Consider the following 23,469-nt stretch of genomic DNA (forward strand, 5'->3'; position numbering starts at 1 on the left):
TGTTGATTATAGTCACTTTGTTGTGCTATCAAATATTGTTCATTCTATCTAACTATATTTTTGCGCCCATTAACCACTCCCACTTCATACTCAGCTCCCCACTACCCTTTCCAGCCTCTTGTAACCGTCATTCTACTCTCTGTCTCCATGAGATCAATTGTTTTTAATATTTTTCTCCCACATATGAGTGAGAACATGAGAGATTTGTCTTTCTGTACTTGGCTTATTTCACTTAACTCCAGTTCCATCCATGTTGTTGCAAATGACAGAATTTCATTCTTTTTTGTGGCTACATGATATTCCATTGTATATATGTACCACAATTCCTTCCTTCCTTCCTTCCTTCCTTCCTTCCTTCCTTCCTTCCTTCCTTCCTTCCTTCCTTCCTTCCTTCCTTTCTTCCTTCCTTCCTTCCTTCCTTCCTTCCTTCCTTCCTTCCTTCCCTCCCTCCCTCCCTCCCTCCCTTCCTTCCTTCTTTCCTTCCTTCCTTTCTTTCTGAGACAGAGTCTCATTCTGTTGCCCAGGCTAGAATGCTATGGGGTCAGCCTAGCTTACAGCAGCCTCAAACTCCTGGGCTCAAGCGATCCTCCTGCCTCAGCCTCCTCAGTAGCTGGGACTATAGGCATGCACCACCAAGCCTGGCTAATTTTTTTCTATTTTTAGTCGCCCAGCTAATTTTTTCTATTTTTAGTAGAGATGGGGTCTTGCTCTTGCTCAGGCTAGTCTCAAACTTCTGACCTCAAGTGATCCTCCTGCCTTGGACTCCCAGAATGCTAGGATTACAGGTGTGAGCCAGCATGCCTGGTGCACAACGATTTCTTTATCCTGTCATCCATTAATGGACACTTAGGTTGTTTCCATATCTTAGTTATTGTCAGTAATGTTGCAATAAACATGGGGGTGCAGATATCTTTTTGATATACTGAATTCTCTTCTTTTGGATATATACCTAGCAGTGCGATTGTTGGGTTATATGGTAGTTCTATTTTTAGTTTTCTTAAGGCTGTAAATTTTCTTCTAAGTATTGATTTATTTGTATTCCATAGGTTTCAAATGTAATATTTTTATAGTTCATTTCTATTTCTAATTTAATTATGATTTCTTCTTTGATCAGTTATCTGGCAGTGTATTTAATTTCGTATATATTTTATGTATTTAATTAATTAAATTTAATTTTATGTATTTTGTTTTATGTATATTTTATTATTTTATGTATTTAATTTATATATCTTATGTATTTAATTTCTTATATATTTAATTTCTGTATATAATTTCCATACTGTTCTCCAAAGTGGTTGCACTAATTTACATCCCCACCAGCAACATACAAAGGTTCCCCTTTCTCCACATCGTTGCCAGCATTCGTTATTGCTTGACTTTTTGACAAAAGCCATTTCAACTGAGGTGAGATGACATCTCATTGTAATTTTGATTTGCATTTCTCTGATGACTAATGATGTGGGGCATTTTTTCATATACCTGCTACCAATTTGTACATCTTCTTCTGAGAAATGACTATTCAAATTTTTGCCCATTTAAAAATCAGATTATTTGATTTATTTTTTTGTCGAGTTGTTGGAGCTCCTAATATATTCTAGTTATTAATTCCTTGCCAGTTGGGTAGTTTAAAAACATTTTTTCACATTCTGTGGGTGTTCTCTTCACCTTATTGATTGTTTCCTTTGTTGTGCAGAAGCTTTTTAGGTTGATGCGATCCCATTTGTCCAAATTTTGCTTTGGGTGCCTGTGCTTTGGGAGGTGTTGCTCAAGAAGTCCAAGAAGTTCTTGCCCAGATCAATGTCCTGAAGTTTTTCCCCAAAGTTTTCTTTTAGTATTTTCATAGCTTCAGGCCTCAGATTTAAGGCTTTAATTCATTTTAATTTGATTTTTCTATATGGGGAGGGAAGAGGGGTCTTACTTCATTCTTCTGCATATGGATATCTAGTTTTCTCAGTGCCATTTATTGAAGAGGCTGTCCTTTCCCCACTGTATGTTCTTGGCAACTTTGTCGAAGATAAGTTCACTATACATGCATGGATTTATTTCTGGGTTCTCTATTTTGTTCCATTGGTCTACTTGTCTGTTTTTATGGCAGTACCATGGTGTTTTGTTTACTATATCTCTGCAGTATAATTTGAAGTCAGGTAGGTAATGTATTTCCTCCAGTTTTGTTCTTTTTGCTCAGGACAGCTTTGGCTATTCTGGATCTTTTGTGGTTACATATAAATTTTAGGATTATTTTTTTCTATTTGTGTGAAGAATGTCATTGGTATTTTGATGGGGATTGCATTGACTCTATAGATTACTTTGGATAATATTGACATTTTAACAATATTGATTCTTCCAATCCATGAGTATGGATTATCTTTCTTTTGTGTGTGTGTCCTCTTCAATTTCTGTCTTCAATGTTATATAGTTTTCATTATAAAGATCTTTCACTTCTTTGGTTAAGTTTATTCTGAGGTGTTTTATTTTATTTGTAGCTATTGTAAATGGGATTACTTTTTTGGTTTCTTTTTCAGATTGTTTATTGTCAGCTTCATTCATTCTCTCTATTGTTACTTTTATTTTATTAAATTATGTTTTTCATTATGATTCCCTTTTTCTATCTTATCTAGGTTTATTTTACTGTTTTTAACTACTATCTTCAGATGAATGCTTAGCTCTTTCATTTTCAATTTTCTCCTTTCCAATAGAAAAACCTAAGGCTGTAAATTTTCCTCTAAGTATTGATTTATTTGTATTCCATAGGTTTCAAATGTAATATTTTTATAGTTCATTTCTATTTCTAATTTAATTATGATTTCTTCTTTGATCAGTTATCTGGCAGTGTATTTAATTTCTTATATTTGTGGGTTTTCTACATTTTTTATTAATTTTTAGTTTAATTGCAATATGATCAAAGAACATTGTCTGATACAAGTCTTTTGGTATTTTTTGAGACTAACATCATGACCAACAAATGACCATTTTCTTAATTGTATTATAAATAATAATATATACTTGAAAATAATATGTATTCTATAATAGTTGGATTCATTGATCTCTTTATGTATGTCTATTTGATCACACTTTTTTTTTTTTTTTTTTTTTTTTTTGAGACAGAGTCTCACTTTGTTGCCCAGGCTAGAGTGAGTGCCGTGGCATCAGCCTAGCTCACAGCAACCTCAAACTCCTGGGCTGGAGTGATCCTTCTGCCTCAGCCTCCCAGGTAGCTGGGACTACAGGCATGCGCCACCATGCCCGGCTAACTTTTTCTATATATATTAGTTGGCCAATTAATTTCTTTCTATTTATAGTAGAGACGGGGTCTCGCTCTTGCTCAGGCTGGTTTTGAACTCCTGACCTTGAGCAATCCGCCCGCCTCGGCCTCCCAAGAGCTAGGATTACAGGTGTGAGCCACAGCGCCCGGCCTTGATCACACTTTGATTTCTGTCAGTAAGCTCTTCCATTTCCTTACTGATATTGTATCTTCTTGATCTATTAATTATTGAGAAAAGTGTGTTAAAAATTTTTCACTATAATGATAAATTTGTGTATTATGCTTTGTAGTTTTCTAATTTTTTATTTGTGTTTGAAAGCCATGCCATTCAGTACACCCAAGACTCTAATTGTTATATTTTCTTTGTTAATTTTAATGTTTAGCATTATACAGTGAACATTTTTATCTATCACAGTTCTTTTTGTCTTAAACTATATTTTGCCTGATATGAGTAAAATTCCAACAAATTTCAGTCTTTTTAAAAAATTGATCATATCCTCATATTTTGGATATGTTTCTTTGAGTATATAGCTGAACATTTTCTCCAGTCTGAAAAACTTTATTTTTTAATGCCTAGAATATTATTTAACTTTTTACTCTGAAATAATTTCAGATTACATATACATTGCAAGAATATTAAGGATTTCCATATACCCTTCACCAAGATTAGGCAATATTATCTCTTATCCAAATCATGTGCATATTTATCTATCTATAGATATAGATATTAAATGTAGATATCAAATATATAAGTACATTGGTGACATGAAGACATTTTATCTTTTTATATTTCATTGTGTTTTTAAAATTTTTTTTCATATATAACTGCACTGTAATTATCAAAATCACAAAATGAATGCTGGCACATTACTATTATATAATCTACATACCTCATTCAAATTTCGCTAGTTATCCTAATAATATCACTTATAGAAAATGTTTTTGTTTTTTGGTTCAGGACCCAATCCAGCATCGCATATCACATTTATTTGTCATGTCTCTTTAGTCTCTTTTAATCTAGAAAATGTCCTCATTCTTTCTTAGTCTTTAATGATCTTGATACTTTAGGCTAGCTATTTTTGTAGAATAACCTCAAATTGTTTTTATTTGATGCTTTTTCATGACTAGATTCAGGCTACACATTTTGGTCAGAGTACCACAAAAATGATGCTGTGTCTTTCTTAGGACATCATATGAGGAATCAACAATGTTGATTTGTCCATTTCTGTTGTTGTTAATTTTGACTACTTGGTTAATGTAGAACCTAGAAGTTTCTCCGATATAAAGTTACAATTTTTTTAAATTTGTAAGCACAAATATCTTATGGTGAGATATTCTGAGAATATGTTAAATATAGTGTTTCTCCTAAATCTTTCACCAATTTGTTTTAGTATATGTTGCAGATTCTTGCTTGAGTCAGTTGTTATTATGATGATTAATGAATTATGATTTTCTAATTTCATCATTCCTTCTCTGTTTATTAGTTGGCATTCTACTGTAAGGATGAGATTTTATTTTTTTGTTTATTTATATATGTATGTATTTACTTATGGTAGTATGGATTAATAGATTCTTAATTTTTTTGATAGGTTATAATCTATTACCATAATTATTTATTTTGATACTCAAATAGTCATAGATTTGGCCAGTGGAGGCCCATTCAAACTCACACCCGTGTCCCTTTGATATGTACTCATTGCTCTTTGAGCACATCCTTGCTTTTTGGTTCTATAAGGTACTCCAAGCTCATCTTTTAATTTCCCAACTCCAGTCTGGGAATGATCCATTGTTTCCAGGAGTCCTGGGTACTACTTGTGCCCTTTGCTACTGGAATGTCATTGCTTCTAGGCCCTCTATATCTGTACAGGCCAAACTATACCTATTTTATGTTTATATATGTAAATGCAAATTTGTTATATTAATTATAATATATTATAATTGTCTAATGTATTATATATTATGATATATATTTATAAAAACCAGAAGTTTACACTGATACCTCAAATTCCAATCTAATACCACAGGGTTAATTCTAGCCTTCCCTCTTTCTGTAGTTGTAACTCCCTTTTTTCCAATGTTTAGAAATCTGGCTCCCATTATCCACAATATATTTACTCATTTTCCCAATCCTAGCATGCAGAGAAAGCAGTTTCATAATTGCTAACCCATACCACTGTGAAAAACAAGCCTACAACTCAAGTTCAATATTTGTTTACAGTTTTTATCTTTCATCTAAGCATATATATTCAAAATACTGTGTTCAAACATTATTTGGATTCATTTTGCCTCCTCTTTCAGTTTGGTTATAAGTTCGTTTTGTTAGTTTCTGTTTCCATTTTCTGTTTTTCTCCATTCTTGTCAGTTTTAGTCATATCTTTTTTGAGTATGTGAAACATTAACATGTTTCCCTAATTCAGAACAATAGAGAAAAATGTGCTCAGAGAAGTGTAATAACCTGTATCCTTTCACAACCTGCCTCTCCCACAACCATAGGTACCAATCTCATTATTTTTGCTTTTTCCTTCCTGTGTTTCTTTTTGCATAAACAAACAGACTAATGTGTGTGTTTGTGTGTGTGTATATACAATTTATTTTCTTTCTTTCTTTCTTTCTTTCTTTCTTTCTTTCTTTCTTTCTTTCTTTCTTTCTTTCTTTCTTTCTTTCTTTCTTTCTTTCTTCTCGCCCTTTCTGTCTTACATAAAACAGCTTATAATAGATGCTCTTTTATACTGTTTTTTCCACTTAATAATATATTCTGGAACTGATGTTCACAGAGATTTTCCTCATCCTTTTTTATATTTAATGTATTGTTTGGAGTTGTTTTAGATTTACAGAAAAAATTCAGTAAAAGTATACAGACTTCTCACATGCCCCTCACGACACCCCCAATAATATTTTTCTATTTTTAACATCATGCATTAAGTGTGGTACATATGCTACAAATGATGTGCTAAAATTGAAACAGTAACTAAAGTCTGTCATTTACATTAGGGTTCAGTCTTTGTGTTGTACATTTTATGGGTTTTGATAAATATATAATGACATGTATCCATCATTACAGCATCACACAGAATAAACATCTTATTGCCCTGAAAATCCCCTGTCCTCCACCTATCCATACCTTCTTCTCCCTGATCCCTGGCAACCCCTGATCTTTTTATTCTCTCTACAGTTGTGTCTTTTCCAGAATGTCATATAGTTGAAATCATGCAGCATGTAACCTTTACAGATTAGCTTCTTTCACTTAGCAATATGGATTTAAGACTGTTCCATGTCTTTTGGTGGCTTCATAGCTCATTTCTTTTTATTACAAAATACTATATTATTGTGTGAATGTACCATGGTTACTGTACCCATTCACCTATTGAATGATATCTTGGTTGTTTCCAATTTAGGCATTTATAAATTAAGCTACTATAAGCATTCATGTGCAGATTGCTAGGTGGATTTATCAATTTTATCGCCATGGTCAAAGAACAAGCTTTTAGTTTTGTTGATTTTTCTTTGTTGATTTCCTATTTTCAGTTGCATTGACTTTGGCTCTAATTTTATTATTTCTTTTCTTCTGTTTACTTTGGGCTTCATTTGTTCTTTTTCTACTTTCCTTATGTGTAGGCTTAAATTACTGATACTAGATCCATTTTATTTTCTAGTATGCAGTCAATGCTATAAATATCCCTCTAAGCCCTGCTTTTGCTGCATCCCACAAATTTTAGTAAGTTGTATTTTCAATGTAATTTTGTTTGTAATATGTTTTAATTTCTTTTGAGACTTTTTGTTTAAACTATATGTTATTTAGAAGTGTGCTGCTTAATTGCCAAGTATTTTGGACTTTCCCAGCTATCTTTTTTGGTATTGATTTCTGGTTTAATTCTATTATGATTTCAAAGCATATGTCCTATGATTTCTATTTTTTAATTTGTTAGATTTTATAGCCCAGAATGTGTTCTATTTTGGTGCAAGTTCTGAGGTTGAAAAGAATGTAGAAATATGTGAATTATATCCAGTTGATTGTTGGTGCTGTTCAGTTAAACTATGTCCTTACTGATTTTCTTCCTGCTCAATCTGTCCATTTCTAATAAAGGGGAATTGAAATCTTCAGCCTTAATAGTGGGCTCATCTATTTCTCCTTGCAGTTCTATCAGGTTTTGCCTCACATATTTAACAAGAGAGTCCTGGTTAGATGCGTACACACTAAGGATTAGTATGTCTTATGTGAGAGTTGACATTTTTATCATTATGCACTATCCCTCTTTATCTCTAATACATTTCCTTGCTCTGAAGTCTGCTTTTTCTGATATTAATATAACTACTCCAGATTTCATTTGATTAAGGTAAGCATGTTATCCCTTTACTTTTTAAAATTTTGGAATATTACATGTGGTGCTTGTTTTTCCATTCCTGTGATACTTCACTCAGTAGAATGGGCTCCAGTTGTATCCAGTATAATACAAGAGGTGCTAGACAACCATTGTTTTTTTGTGGCTGAGTAGAACTCCACGGTATACATGTACCACATTTTATTAGTCCACTCATGTATTGATGGGCACCTGGGTTGTTTCCACATCTTTGCAGTTGTGAATTGTGCTGCTATGAACATTCTAGTGCAGATGTGCTTTTTTATAGAATGTTCTTTTTTCCTTTGGGTAAATACCCAGTAGTGGGATTTCTGGATCAAATGGTAGTTCTACTTTTAGTTCTTTGAGGTATCTCCATACTACTTTCCATAGAGGTTGTAATAGTTTGTAGTTCAACAATGTACAAATGTTCCTATCTCTCTGCACCCACGCCAGCATTTGTTGTTTTTGGACTTTTTGATAAAAGCTATTCTCACTGGAGTTAGGCGATATTTCCTTATGGTTTTGATTTGCATTTCCCTGATGATTATATGTTGAGCATTTTTTCCATATGTTTATTGGCCATTAGTCTATCTTCTTTTGAAAAGCTTCTGTTCATGTCATTTTCCCAGTTTTTTTTTAATTTCAGCATATTATGGGGGTACAAATGTTTAGGTTACATATATTGCCCTTGTCTCCCCTCCCCCCAAGTCAGAGCTTCAAGAGTGTCCATTCCCCAGGTGGTGCCCATCGCACTCATTATGTATATATGTACCCATCCTCTCCTCCTTCTTCTCACCTGACCGACACCTGACAATTTTTTTTTAACATTTTGGTTACATTTTATATCTTTGCCTCTCCCTAGGAAGGGTTAGAGGTATGCCCTTCCCCTCTACAATGCTCACCCCATCCCTAAGATGTGGGTCTACTCCCCCTACCCCCGAATCCCTGGTGAACACCACCACCATTTGAGCACCATAGTGTTAATCAGTCAGTACCAATTTGATGGCGAGTACATGTGGAGTCCGTTTTTCTGATCTTGTGTTGCCTCACTTTGGATAATAGGCTTAAGCTTAATCCAGGATAGTATAAACGGTGCTAGCTCACTGTCATTTCTTAGAATTTAGTAGTATTCCATTGTGAACATATACCAAATTTTAATAATCCACTCATGAATTGATGGGCACTTGAGTTGTTTCCACATCCTTGCAATAGTGAATTGTGCTGCCATAAAGATTCGGGTATAGATGTCTTTATAATAGAATGTCTTATGCTCTTTTGGGTAGATGCCTAATTGTGCTATTACTGGGTCAAATGGTATTTCTAATTTTAGCTCTTTAAGCCATCTCCAAATTCTTTTCCACAAAGGTTGCACTAATTTGCAGTCCCACCAGCAGTGTAAGAATATTCCTGTCTCTCCACATCTTCGCCAGCATTTGTTGTTTTGGGATTTCTTGATGCAGGACATTCTCACTGGGGTTAGGTGGTATCTCATTGTGGTTTTGATTTGCATTTCTTTAATCATTAGAGATGCTGACCATTTTTTATATGTTTTCAGGCCATTTGCCCAGTTTTTAAAGGGGTTGTTTGATGTTTTCTTGCTGATTCACTTGAGTTCTTTGTAGATTCTGATTATTAGCCCTTTGTCAGATGCATAACATGTAAATATTTTGTCCCATTCTTTAGGTTGTCTATTCGCTCTATTGATTGTTTCCTTGGCTGTGCAGATGCTTTTTAAATTAAACAGGTCCCATTTATTGCTGCTGTGATTGCCTCTGGGGTCTTCCTCATAAATTCTTTGCCTAGGACAATATGTATAAGAGTTTTTCCAACCTCTTCTTCTAGAATTCTTATAGTTTCATGCCTTAGGTTTAAGTCTGCTATCCATTGTTAATTAATTTTTGTAAATGGTAAAAGGTGCAGATCCTGTTTCAGTCTTGTACATGTGGCAATTTTCCCAGCACCATTTATTGCATAGGGATTCTTTTCCCCATTGTATGTTTTTGTCTGCTTTGTCAAAGATCAGATGGCAATATGAGGATGGTTTTATATCTGGGTTCTGGGTTCTGATCCATTGGTCTCTGTTCTTGTGCCAATATCATGCTGTTTTGGTTACTATACCCTTGTAGTATAACTTGAAGTCTGGTAAAGCGAAGCTTCCTGATTTGTTCTTTTTGCTTAAAGGTAATGTATAAACAATAGAAATTGATTTCTTAACAGTGCTGGAAGCTGGGAAGCCCAAGATCAGGATGCTGGCTGGTTTCATGTCTGGTGGGGATCCAGGTCCTGCTTCCAAAAAGATACCTAGAATGCTGCATCCTCTAGAGGGGAGGAATGCTGTGTCCTCACATGACAGAAATCAGAAGGCCATTAAAGGGATGAACTCCCTTCATCATGCCCTTTTATAAGGGTTTTAACCCATCTGTGAGTGTGGATCCCTTATGACCCAAACACCTCCCACAAGGCTCCACTTCTCAATACTGTAGTACTAGGCATTAAGTTCCAACACATGAATTTTGGAGAACACATTTAGACCATAGCATAGCCAAAAGAATTCAGAGCAGAATCTTGAAGAGATAATTGCACTCACATGTTTATTGCATCGTTATTCAGGATAGCCAAGAGGTAGAAGCAACACAAATGTCTGTTGACAGATGGATGGATAAAGAAGATGTGGTATGCACATACAATGGAATATTATGTACATGTAAAAAAGAAGGAAATCCTATCACACGATACAACATGGGTGAACCTCAAAGAAATTAGGCTAAGTGAAACGAGCCAGTTGCAAAAGAAGAAATACTGTATGATTCCACTCATTGGAAGTATCTAAAGTAGTAAAAATAATAGAAAGTAGAAAGGTAGTTGCCAAGGGCTAGGGGAAGGGGGAAGAAGATATTAGTGTTTAATAGGTACAGAGTTTCAGTTTTGCAAGGTAAAAAAATTCTAGAGATAAGTTGCAAAACAATGTTAATATACTTAATACTACTGAACTGTACACTTGAAAATGGTTAAAATGGTAAATTTAATGTTAAGTTTCTTTACAACAATATAAAAAGAGAATATAGTATAATTTCCAAACACACAAAAGAGACAAATGAAATGAGAAAAATTGTTAATCAGTAAAAAAAGATAGGAAATAAAGAAAACAAATATAGAAGCAGCAAGAAAAACGGAAAAATAAGGTGGTAAAAAATTCTAAACACGTCAGAATTTAAATAAACTAAAAGTCCTAGTTAAGAGTCAGAGATTAAAAAAAAAAAAGAGTCAGAGATTAATATACCAATTCTGGTAAGTATTTGGGGGACATCTAAGATAATTATATATGCATTCATCTTTTGACCCAGAATCACAATTCCAGAAATTTAAACTGAAGGAACACTTCCAGTAATGCAAAAATACATATGCACAAGCTTATTCTACATTGTTAACTATATACATAACTACATTGTTTGTCATTGGAAATTTTTCAAGACAATAAAAATGACTATACATAGAATAATCCTTGGATAAACTATATTATATTAATACAATGGATACTATATACCTTTAGGAAAAAAGAATGAGAAGACTTCAGGTTTCCAGTCCAACATGTAAGGAGCTTAGAATATGTCTTTCCCATTCACAAAAGAAAAACTGAAAATTAGTAACTCTTCTTAGATTCATTAGAGAACTGATGTCCTAGGGCAAACCACTGCCCCCAAAATTGAAGAGACATATTCATCTCAGAATTTCTATCGTGTTTCTTTTTCTTTGTTTAAATTATATCCTTTGGAATTTATTTTATTGAAAAACTACTAGTTACAGATTTGTTTTTATATCTTCATTCTGCTCTTGTTTTTAGAAGATATTTTTAATGTGTAAAATTCTAGGTTAACAGTTTATTTTTTCTCTTTCTCAGTACATTGAATATTTCATTGCACTGTTATATGGCTTCCATTGTTGCTCTTGAGAAATCAGTTTCAGTCTTTCTTGACTTTGAAGGTAATTTGAGTTTTATGACTACTTTTAAAGTCTGCTCTTTATTTTTGCTATTTTGAAATTTATGCTGTATCAAGGTGTGGATTTCTTTTTTATTTATATTGTTTGGGAATCATTAGGTTTATTGAACCTATGTATTGGTGTCATTGATCAGTTGCAGAAAGTTCTCTGCCACTATCTCATGAATTACTTCTAGCTTAGCCTTTCTTTCTTCTATTGAATTTCTACTGGACATATGTTAGATATTCTCATTCTGTCTTTCAGCTCTCTTACTCTCTTTTTTATATTTTTTTCTTGTTGTTTCTGTGGGTAGCATTTTAGAAAATATCTTCAGTTTTTTTGTTCCAGTTATCTAATTCTATCTTCAGTTTTGTCTAATCTGCTATCCATTGAGTTTATCATTTCGATTACTATATTATTATTTTTAGAGTTCTATTAGATTTTTTAATATGCTATATTCATTACTCATTTTCAAGCATTTTTCATTTTTTTAAATTTCTTATATTAAGTATATTTGCTTTATATTCTGTGTCTTATAATTTCAAGATTTGAACTGTAGTTTAATTTTTTGGTTTGATTCTGTTGTTTCTTGTTTGTGCTGGCTCTTATATATGGTACTTTTTTTGACCATTTGAGCATAGCAATTTTTTTTTTTTTTTTGAGACAGTGTCTCGCTTTGTTGCCTAGGCTAGAGTGAGTGCCGTGGCATCAGCCTAGCTCACAGCAACCTCAAACTCCTGGGCTCAAACAATCCTTCTGCCTCAGCCTCCCAAGTAGCTGGGACTACAGGCATGTGCCACCATGCCCGGCTAATTTTTTCTATATATATTAGTTGGCCAATTAATTTCTTTCTATTTATAGTAGAGACGGGGTCTCACTCTTGCTCAGGCTAGTTTCGAACTCCTGACCTTGAGCAATCCGCCCGCCTCGGCCTCCCAGAGAGCTAGGATTACAGGCGTGAGCCACCGCGCCCGGCCAGCATAGCAATTTTTGACTGTCAATTGTTTACTTGTGTTGGAGTTTCATCAGTGCAAATTCATTGATGCCTAGACGGGTGCCTACAGAAAATGTTTTGATTACATATTTGAGATATCTGAGGATATCAGTAGTCTAAACCAACTTTATATGATTTTCTATTTGAGCTTTTGGATGTCCTTGGTAAAGATATGTAGTACATAAACCTACTTGAAGCTTTCTTCTGTTAATGAGTTCTCAGGGATGATTTTCCTATCATCACTTAGCACAAGACTCCAAAGAATAAATTTTGTTTTTGGCCTATTTGAGAGGTAGATTTATTTACAGATTACAAACATTTGGGGTTCCAGATTTATATAGGGAATTTCTAACTGTATTCTCACCTTGAAGGTCCCCTGAACTTTGTCTACGTTTGTGTCCTTTAAGTCTCCAGAAAATAATGCTTAATTTCATCTAGTTTGGCAAGTGTTAGCAATGTGAAAGTTTCAATGTTCCACTTAAATTTCTGGATACGCATTTTTTTTTAATCCTGGGGCTCACTATTCTTCACTTTTTTTCACATCATAAAAGGCACTAAAAACCTTTTAAAAAAATATTTGACCCATTATTTTTGTTGTTTCCAGATGGAGGATCAGTCTCAGCATGTAGTCTGTTGTGTTGCTTTCAAGAGAAATATGTTTTACTGTATTTCATGTGCATGAAAAATATTATACTGTTTTTTGCTGTGAAGACATATTTTTCATTTTGTGGCAGTCCTGGTTGATAATACAGTTGATACAAAAGGACTACAGACAATATGTCAATAATGAAAAGCAAATAAATTCCCTGATAATCACTATCATCAACTTCTGTCCTTTCTTCTTAAAGATCAAATTGTAAGAGTTAACTTTGAATTCTTTTGCCATTAGTCATTCCTTCATTTTTTTAAAAAGAAAGCCTTCAAAGGCATCTTTATTTACTATTATACTTGAAGAAATGTTATCAAAATCTTTAGCATTATTTTTCTGCAGAACTGAGATAAATTGGAATGAGAGCTATATTAAAGCATCTTGGTAATTTCTGTGGATTATAGGACTCAGTCTTTCAAAGTGTAAAGAAAGGTGTCTTGTGAAGAGTGAAGTATCTCTATCACCTGTTTAGGAATTAGCCTGTCTTTGTGATTAGGGAAAAATCATCTTCTTGTTTTGGCAGTGATGCTGTAAAAATATGAAATGGCCTGTGTTTTGTACAGTATTTTGATGGTATAATATTTTTTAGTGATATAATAATTTTCAAAGCTCTGGATTTCTGTTGCAAATAATTAATTTGTAATAAGCTTGTCAGATAATGCCATAATTTGGAGTGGAAGAAAGTTATTTTCAGTTAATCTTCACAATTTCAGAATTCATGACATTTTCCTGCTTTTGTATTTATACTAAGTTCCCTAAATCATTTAAAAAACTTTTGTTATGCTTTTACACTATAGAAAAGTATTTTTCTATACTGTACTATTATAATCTAAAATTTCTGCTAATTTATACTAAGAATAAAGAGTCGCTATCCATAGATAGGTAACAATAACTTTTTTGACATTTTTCACTAGCAGAAACAAAACTTACTAAATTCATTTAAATGCTATTTTAGACATAAATGAAGTAAATTTCAAAGAAATATAATTTAATGTTTTAAAAAATCCAAATGTCAATATTAAAATTTCCAAGTCTGAAACAAACACCATTATATAATATAATTTATACAATATGAAAGATGAAATAAACCTTATATTCCTGTCAGTCTCCTTGTCCTTATAGCTAACTAAGACTTCTAATACTCCTGGGAGTTCAAAGCACAATATTTAAGAATTGTGGAATTTGTAAAATACTAAGAATTTGAAAAACAATTCTTATTCAGATGAATTTGTTCATCTATAATGTGAAATTGGAATATGATTTTAGATCTTGAACTGGAGTCCTAATTATTCTACCTCTATACTAAACCTGTCTTTTTGAGATCTTTTTGAATATTCATGCATTTTCCAGTAGTGAGTTTAATTCTAACAAATTTCTGATCTCAATTATGGCATGGGACCTTGAAGACAGGGTGGTTACAAAGAGTTCTATCTTTGATGCAACCAAAGTCTAATCTATCATCATTGGTCCCTCCAGTAACATTTCTCAATTACTGTCTTGATTGTTTTACTTCCTAGCTTAAAAACCTTTAATGTTTCCTCAATACCCAAAAGATAAAGTAAAACTCCCTACATACATAAAAGACCCTTCACAATCAGTCCTAATCTGCTCTACAGCTTCCTTTCCTATCCCTTTCTCTCTCTTTCTCCCATGCTTCAGCAATACATATCTTCTTTTCATTGACATAAAGACAACTCATTCCTTTTCAAAGCCCAACTCAAGAATTACTTCCTCTATGAAGTCTCACCTCTAACTTCCCCAGCCACATGCAAGTTATTCCTTCACTATTGATTATGGAAGACCAGGCTACATTACCAAATGGACCCTCAAGTTTTATCACATTAGCACTATATAAATGTTTTTTGTTTCTCTTTTAACAGTTGTGGGAGACTTTTCAGATTGATGAGGTAGCTGTTTTCTATGTAGTCACTCAAAACCTAAGCTGAGAAAGCACTCCAGTCTTCAACACATAGCTTCCAAGTTGCCCTAAATGTCAACATCCTACACAGCCAGAAGGGGAGAAGAGAACAGAGGAGTATGCATGGGAGGTTTCAGGACCCAGACCTGGAAATGGGGTATATCACTTCTGTTCACATTTCACTCAAGATAGTTATTCATCTGGCCACACCCAACTGCATTAAAAGCTAGAATGTAGTCTAGTTTCACATGCAAGAAAAGAAGAAAAATATGGCAAAGAGCTGTCATTTCTGCTATACCCTCCAAGAGGCTTCCCATAATACTACTTAAGCATATTTTCATTTGTAATGTAAGTATCCTTTTATGTGTTTATCTCCCTCAGTGGTCTGGTACTAAACTGTGAGTTTCTTGAGATCTAGAACTTTTGTCAATATTCATAATTTATTCCCTCAGTAAATGTTAATTAAGTATCCTCTGTGTGTCAGTGTCTCCATACCTATTACAGTGCTCAATGCAGGTTTATGAAATGAATTCATGTATGAATTTGTGAATGAATGTTGATATTACCATAATTGGGTTCTGGTGGTACAGTCGTATGGTCCTCTCTTGCCAAAAAATTGATCCTATCACTTGAATTGATATCTTATTTACCTTTTACAAAAATTCATTTTTAACGTTGTAATAACATGCTTTTCTGTGGTGATGTCCATATTTCCAAATTAATTAGTTAAATAACTAAGCTGCAAATACTGTAAGGCAGAGGTTAGCAAACTTTTTCTGTAAAGGGCCATATAATAAATATTTTGGGCTTTGCAAGACACATACAGTCTCTGTTACAACTACTCAACTCTGACTTTGTCATGTGCAGGCTGATTTGGCCCATGGCAGGCCATAGTTTTCCAACCTCTGGTATAAGGTAATATATGCTAAAACATAAAATCACTGGATATTTTTATTACCCAAAAGGGTATAAATGATGTCAAATTGGTTTAATGATTACCTGGAAAACCAATATAAAAGGATGACTTTGGCTGGGGCAAGATGGCATAGACTCAATGTTCTCTGTTCCTTGGCACTAAACACAACTAAATACAATCACAGAGAAACTCCAAAAAGGTGGAAAGAAAATGGTGGACTGGCTGGAGAAGTCAGAACTAGGAGATGGACACTGACGTGAGCTCCCTGGGTTTTATTTTTATCTCCCATGTATCCTGGACTGTGTGCTGGAGAGTTCTGCAACCTAGAGAAACCAACAAATATAGACAAAATATACTAAAAAAATAAGAACAGAAAAATGTGGTCCCTGCGGCCAAATGAGAAACCCAGCAGGAACTTAGCAGGCAGACCCACACTTGCCAGCAGCAGCAGCTCTGCTCCACTAGAAACAGTGGCAAAAGTGGACTGACCCTGGGAGTGCTAACCTACCCTACACCTCACACCTGCTGGCATAAGTGGTCACAATCTTCCCAGAGTAGTAATTGCAAAACCTGGGCAGGATAACTCATCCCATAGCCACCACCAGGAGGTAGCAAGTAGGCTCCTTTGCCCATTGTAGAGGCACCAGCATGCCTGGTATCTTCTGGCTTTTCACCAGTAGCAAAATATGACCCAGGGCTGATGTCTCTTGACCCTCCTTCCAATGGCAGAGAGCCACCCAGGCTCAGTGGTTTCTAGCCTTTCCACCTAGTAGCAGAAGGTGGTCTATGGAGATGCCTTCCTACCCTGAAGGCAAAAGCAGAGATATAGTGGGAAGCCCACTGGTGGGCATCCAGTAATGGGAAAATAGGTCAGGGGAAGCATTCTCCCTCCTGTGGGTCTAGTATCCCCTAGTCTAGTGTGGTCTAGTATTCCATACTTAATGACACTGGGGGGCACCAGCAGGGATCCAGCAGGGGCTCAAGCAGAGCTATAAGAAGGAAGCTGAGCAGAATAACAAGAGCTCAGAAAACTAAAATTTGCAGTGTGACTATAGACCACAAAAGTAGGCCAGAACCTACATTCTAAACCTAAACAAAGTGACTGCCTACTAAAATTGAAGATCTAAATAGAATTAAGAGTCTCCCAATATCCAAAATATAAACAATATAGTATAAATTCACCCATCATATCAAGATCTAGGAAAAATCACAACTCAAATGGAAAAAAGTCCATTGATGGAAATACTGAGGTGAATCAGAAGTCAGAACTGTCTGACAATGATCTTAAAGCAGTCATTATAACATTGCTTTAACAGTAGAAGTTAACTCAAAACAAATAAAAGAGAACAAAAATCAGCAAAGAAATAGAAGTAATAAATATCAAATGGAAATTATAGAACTAAAATATAATAAATAAAAACCCACTGGATGGGATGAAGAGTAAGAGTAGATATGACAAAAGATAGAAGCACTGAACTGGAGGACAAATAAAAAGAATTTATACATTCTGAACAACAGAGAGAAATCAGACTGAGAAAAAAATGAACAGAGCCACATAGACCTGTGGGACAAAAATGAAAAATCTACCACTTATAGATATCAGTGGATCTATGAGTCCCAGAAGAAGAAAAGAAAGAATGTGGGGCTGAAAAGTATTGAAAGAAACAATGGCCAAAAAAGGCCCAAATTTGGCAAAAAGCATAAACCTACAGGTGTAAAGGCTGATTAAACTGCAAATAGGCCAAACCCAAAGGAATCCATGCTAAGACACATCATAATTAAACATGTTAAAACTGAAGGCAAAAAAAAAAAAAAAAAGAATTCTAATTAACCATAGAGAAAGGACACATTACTTGTGGGAGAACACTGACTGGAATGGCAGAGAATTCCCTATCTGAAACTGTGGAGGCCAGAAGAGAGAGGCACCACCATGTTGTGGTGTGGTATGTTAATGGATTGGAAGACTCGGTATGGTAAAAATGTCAATTCTCTATAATTGAGCTATAGATTTAATTTAATTGCTATTAAAATCCCAGCCAGGTTTTTAAAAATATAGATGAACTTATTCTAAAAATTCTATGGAAAGGCACAGTCCCTAGAATAGCCAGAACAATCTTGAAAAGAAGAATAAAGTGGGAGAAATTCTACTTGATATTAAAGCTTACTGCAAAGGTACAATAATCAGGACAGTGTCATATTGATGAAGAAATAGATACATGGATCAATGAAGTAGAATAGAGAATTCAATAATGGACTCATAAAAATATGTCCAATATATTTTTGACAGAAGTGCAAAAGCAAAAGCAATTCAATGGTGGAAGGATAGATTTTTCAACAAATGATGCTGGAGCAATTGGGCGCCCAAGGGCAAAAAACAAAACAAAACCAAACAAAACAATGAATCTCAACCTCACATCTTATACAAAAATTACCTTAACATGGTGCTCACTTCAGCTGCACATACTGGATTGGAATAAACAGAGAAGATTAGCATGGCCCCTGTGCAAGGATGACATACCAAATTCTTGGAGCATTCCATATTGAAAAAGAAAAACAAAAAAAAAATCTCAAAATGGATCATGGTCTTAAATTCAAAATATAAAAATATTAAAATATTATGAAAAAACATAGTAGAAAATCTTCAGGATTAAGAACTAGACAAAGAGTTCTTAGACTTAACAATAAAAGCATGATCCATAAAAAGCTAAGATTGATATATTGGACCTCAGTCATTTAAGAAAAAGTTTTGCTCTATGAAAAAGCATGTTAAGAGGATAAAAAGACAAGCTACAAACTTGGAAGAAATATTTGCAAACCTTATATATGACAAAAAACTAGTACCTAGAATGTATAGAGAGTTCTCAAAACTCAGCAGTAAAAACAATTCAATTAGAAAATGGGCAAGACATGAATAGACATTTCACCTAAGAGGATGTATGGATGTCAAATAAGCACATTAAAAAATGTTCAACATCACTCTAGCCATGATGGAAATGCAAATTAAAACCACAATGAGCTATCACTACACACTTATCAATCAGAATGGCTAAAATAAAAATAGTGATAGAATTAATTGCTGGCAGGGGTACAGAGGAACTGGATCACTGATAAATGGCTGATGGGCATGTAAAGTAGTACACCCATTTTGGAAAACAATTCGGTAGTTTCTTTAAAAACTAAACATTCAACTACCATGCAAATCAGAAATTTCAGACTGGGCAGTTATCCCAGAAAAATGGGAAAAAAAATATTCACACAAAAACCTGCATACAAATGTTCATAGCAGCTATATCCTTATAGCCCCAAACTAGAAACAACTCAGATGTATTTTAACAAGTGAATGATTAAATGAGCTATGACACATCCATAACATGGAATAGTATTTAACAATAAAAACAAACTATTGATGCACATGATGACCTGGATTAAACTTCAGGGAATTATTCTGGATGAAAAAGGCCAATCCCAAAAAGTTATTTACTATGTGATTCCATTCATATAACATGACTGAAATGACAAAATTATAAAAATAGAAAACAGATTTATGGCTGCCAGGTGTTAAGAATGTGTGAGACAAATGGGTGTGGTTTTAAAAGAGCAACATGTGTGATCTTTATGGTGATGAAACTGTACAAGTAAAATTGGTGAAATCTGAGCAAAATAGGTGTATATTGTGCCAAATTCGGTATCCTGGTTGTGATATTGTGCTATAGTTTTGCATAATGTTACCATTGAGGGAAACTGGGTGAAGCGTTATGTAGGATATTTCTGTGTTTTTATTACAACTGCATATTAATCTACAATAATCTCACAATAAAAATTTAATCTCAAGAAGTATAGCGTTGGCACATAAAGAGTTAGAAGCTGGTTAAATATATGAGAAATGATTTTAAAAATTCATAAGAAGAATGCCATCTAATAAAGCTGCATTCTTGATAGCCAAAATGGGAAGCAGAATTATAAGAAGTAATTTTATGAAAAATGTCTCAGAAGATTGACTGTGCATTGAAGGTAAAAAATAGAAATGTAAACATCAATGGGAATGGCATGCTTTTATCTCCTTTAGAAACAGTGTTGAGTTTTCTTCTTAACATTATAGTACATAATTTTACTGGTATTTTGTTGTTCTATTTATCTGATGCAGTAATACTGGAATGAACTACCAGAGAGGTGTGGATTTCCAAATCCTTGAGAGATTTCAGAGTCTGTGTTGGCAAGATCACTCTTGTTTAAGGGGCCAAGATTCCTGCCCAATTAGAAACCCTTCTGTAGGGATAGGAGGTCATTGCTCTTTAGGGAAATCCTGCCAGAAAAAAAAAAAAGTTGCAAAAACCAAAAAGCTGGCCAGTTTTTTCATATTGGTAGAGATTATTTTAATTTTTCAAAATATTTTATCTCCAAAAGTTTATCAGAGAGTGCCAGTTATTTTAGAGGAATATATTCTGATAGAGACCTCGTTAAGTTTAGGGCAGGGGTAGAGGATTTGGGGAGAAGAAGGAGGACATGTTTGACCTCCATAGCATTCAAAACATAGATGCCAGGTTACTTCTTGCTCCTCAACATATTATGTTTATCTCAGGACTCAATCTTATGCCATTTATTTTGTCAGGTGGCTGATTATGAAAGTAAATCTTCAAAGGAGGTGTTTTGTGTGTGTGTGCTGTTTTTTTGTTGGTGGATATTAGTCATCTTGAAAATATTCTAGCTCTCTTTTTAGCAACAGATTATGATTTGAAGCTACTATACCACCATTTCACCCTTGAATTTCTTCAAAGTAGCAATTTGAGTAAGTTGTGCTTGATATGTATATCATTTATCATTAGGTCTAGAACTTGCCTGCTTAACTGGTTATGATTAAATGTCTCTGACTTTGTTCAAATTTTATTTGGATTTAAAATTCTCCTTAATGGCTTCCTCTGTAATAACACACACACACACACACACACCAAAAAAAAAACACATCTCTGCTACCATCCTTTCATGCCTGATTATATCTTTTGCATGATCATAAAGGGGCCCCACTGATTCCCTAGCTCACTTCCTGCTTTTGATGCCTTTAAAAATGTTTAATATTAATTTAGGAATGTCTTCAGGGGTGATCCATGAAACTATTAATATTTTTTACTTTATCAGCCAGACATTTACAGATTTCCTGTTCTCTTTATGCAGGCTTTTTTTTTTTTTTTCATTTTTGAAAAACATGCTTTCTCCTATTCCACCTCCACAAACCTCTTTACTTTGTCATATAGCCATGGAGAGCTTAGATTTTGTTTGATTGCTAAATTACTTTTGATCCACTGCACATATTTTTGGTCTTTTTGAAGAGGTAAATAATATTTTCTTGCAGAGCTTCAATTTGTGAAAATATGTTTTTCAAAATAGCAATATCTACATTTTATCATCACTCTCTCTCTCCTAAAATTGAATAACAAAGTGATGGATAATTCTGGTTTTCTTGCATAAGCTAGTCTGCAAAACTAAGTTACTATTAGATAGTAGTTCATATAGATATTTCCTGTCCTTTCAAGATCATATTCCTTTATTCTGAGTCCTACAAATCTCATTATAGAAAGTAAACCTCGATTTTGTATTTCATCCCAATGAAATGTTTGATCAGTTTGTGAATAACTGAAGACCTCCAAAATTAAAACATTATTTAATTTCTATATTTGGGGAAAATTGTATTATTCTTATCAAGTCTTCTGTAACAATTATAGGCTACTAAGTTTAACAACAGATTTTACATTTTAAAAATTTCTTATGTTCACTCACAAAGTTTTTATTGCCTTTATCTAATTAGATAATTTTCTTATCTAATATTCTATGCTTAGACTATGTATGTTTACACACAGTAATATACCTATCTTTTCAGGATGGGCCCGCCTATAGTCTGTATGTAACTTGGCATTGCAAATGGTTGCTTTTTCTCCTTCTACCAAATTACTTAAAGCCTAGTTCTATATCTTTATATGCTTGCCCACATTCTGATTCAGCTACTTTCCTTTTAAAGTTTCTAGAAAAAATACATGTATGTATATTGTACTTTTATTTTTAACCATTCCCTATATATATTAATTGTTCTTTCAAAACCGCAATGAAATATCATCTTACCCCAGTTAGAATGGCTATGAAAAAGATAAAAAATAACAGATGCTGGCAAAGATGTGGAGAAAAGGAAACTCTTATACACTGTTGTTGGGAATGTAAATTATATGGCCATTATGGAAACAGTATGGAGGTTCCTCAAAAAACTAAAAATAAAACTACCATGTAACCCAACAATCCCACTACTGGATATTTATCCAAAGGAAAGGAAATCAGTATATCAAACGGATGCTTTCAGCCTTATGTTTATTGCAGCACTATTCACAAGAGCAAAGATACATAATCAACCTAAGTGTCCATCAATGGATGACGAGATAAAGAAAATGTGGTATATATGCACAATAAACTGTCTCTAACAATAAAGTGAATGTACTAGCTCACTTAACTGAAAAGTCTAGAGATAATGGCTTCAGGCAAGGATTGATCTAGTGGCTTAGTGATGTTTCCAAGGATCCAGATTCACTCTGAATTTCTTCCACTCTGCTTTCAATGGTGTTCATACCAACTCTAAAGAACCACATATAATAGTAGTTCTCTGGCAACTCCAGTGTCCTCCCACCACACACATGTGATTTGGTTTTAAATGGATGTAAGCTTTGGATTCTCATGATACACTATTTAGTAGAAGAGAGAATCTGTGTTTCAGTATTCCCAAAAAAATGTACAGAAATTAACTCTCATAGGATCTTTTCAGTGTCTGCTTTAAATTAATTACTGGGCCCAGAGGAATAAGATGCAGTAATTGGTTTAGGCTTGGGTCATGTGCCCTTCCTTAAGTCAGTCACTAGTGCCAGGAGAGTGGAATATTCTGATTGACTTAAGACAAATATGATTCACACTTGGAGCTAAAGTCAACTCTGTCTAAAGCACCTGGCTGAGAATTGTAGATGGAATGGCCCCAAAAAAGAATTAAGTGCTATTGCCAGGAGAAGACAGAAATAGGTTTTTCTGTAAGGCACTCAGCAAATGTATGTATAGGTCTCCTTTCTTTCTTTCAACAACTCGTATCTTTTCTTCTCTTTGATGGCCAAATTAATTTTGCTCACTCTGGCTCATACCAATCTTTGAAGTCATATAGCATGTACCATGCAGTGTACTCTATACTTGGCTTCATACTGTTTTGATAGTGTGTGTGTGTGTGTGTGTATATATATATATATATATATATATATATATACACATATATATATATAAAACTCGTGACTCCAACACAATTATAAGTTCATTTAAGGTACAGACTGTGTCTTCTAACTTTGTGTAGCCCATACAGCGTCTAGAACATTTCTGGGCATACAGCCAGTGCTGTA

At 34.1% G+C, this 23,469-nt stretch overlaps 1 non-coding gene across 1 annotated transcript; it reads left to right on the forward strand.

Moving 5' to 3' along the window:
- Positions 1 to 18,498: 18,498 nt before the first annotated feature.
- LOC142866075 (U6 spliceosomal RNA) lies at positions 18,499 to 18,602 on the forward strand. Its single transcript, XR_012916143.1, has one exon. It is a non-coding gene; the product is annotated as a U6 spliceosomal RNA (small nuclear RNA).
- Positions 18,603 to 23,469: the final 4,867 nt, after the last annotated feature.

The sequence above is a fragment of the Microcebus murinus genome, chromosome X (genome assembly GCF_040939455.1).
Source record: "Microcebus murinus isolate Inina chromosome X, M.murinus_Inina_mat1.0, whole genome shotgun sequence".
In the NCBI taxonomy this organism is placed as follows: Eukaryota; Metazoa; Chordata; class Mammalia; order Primates; family Cheirogaleidae; genus Microcebus; species Microcebus murinus.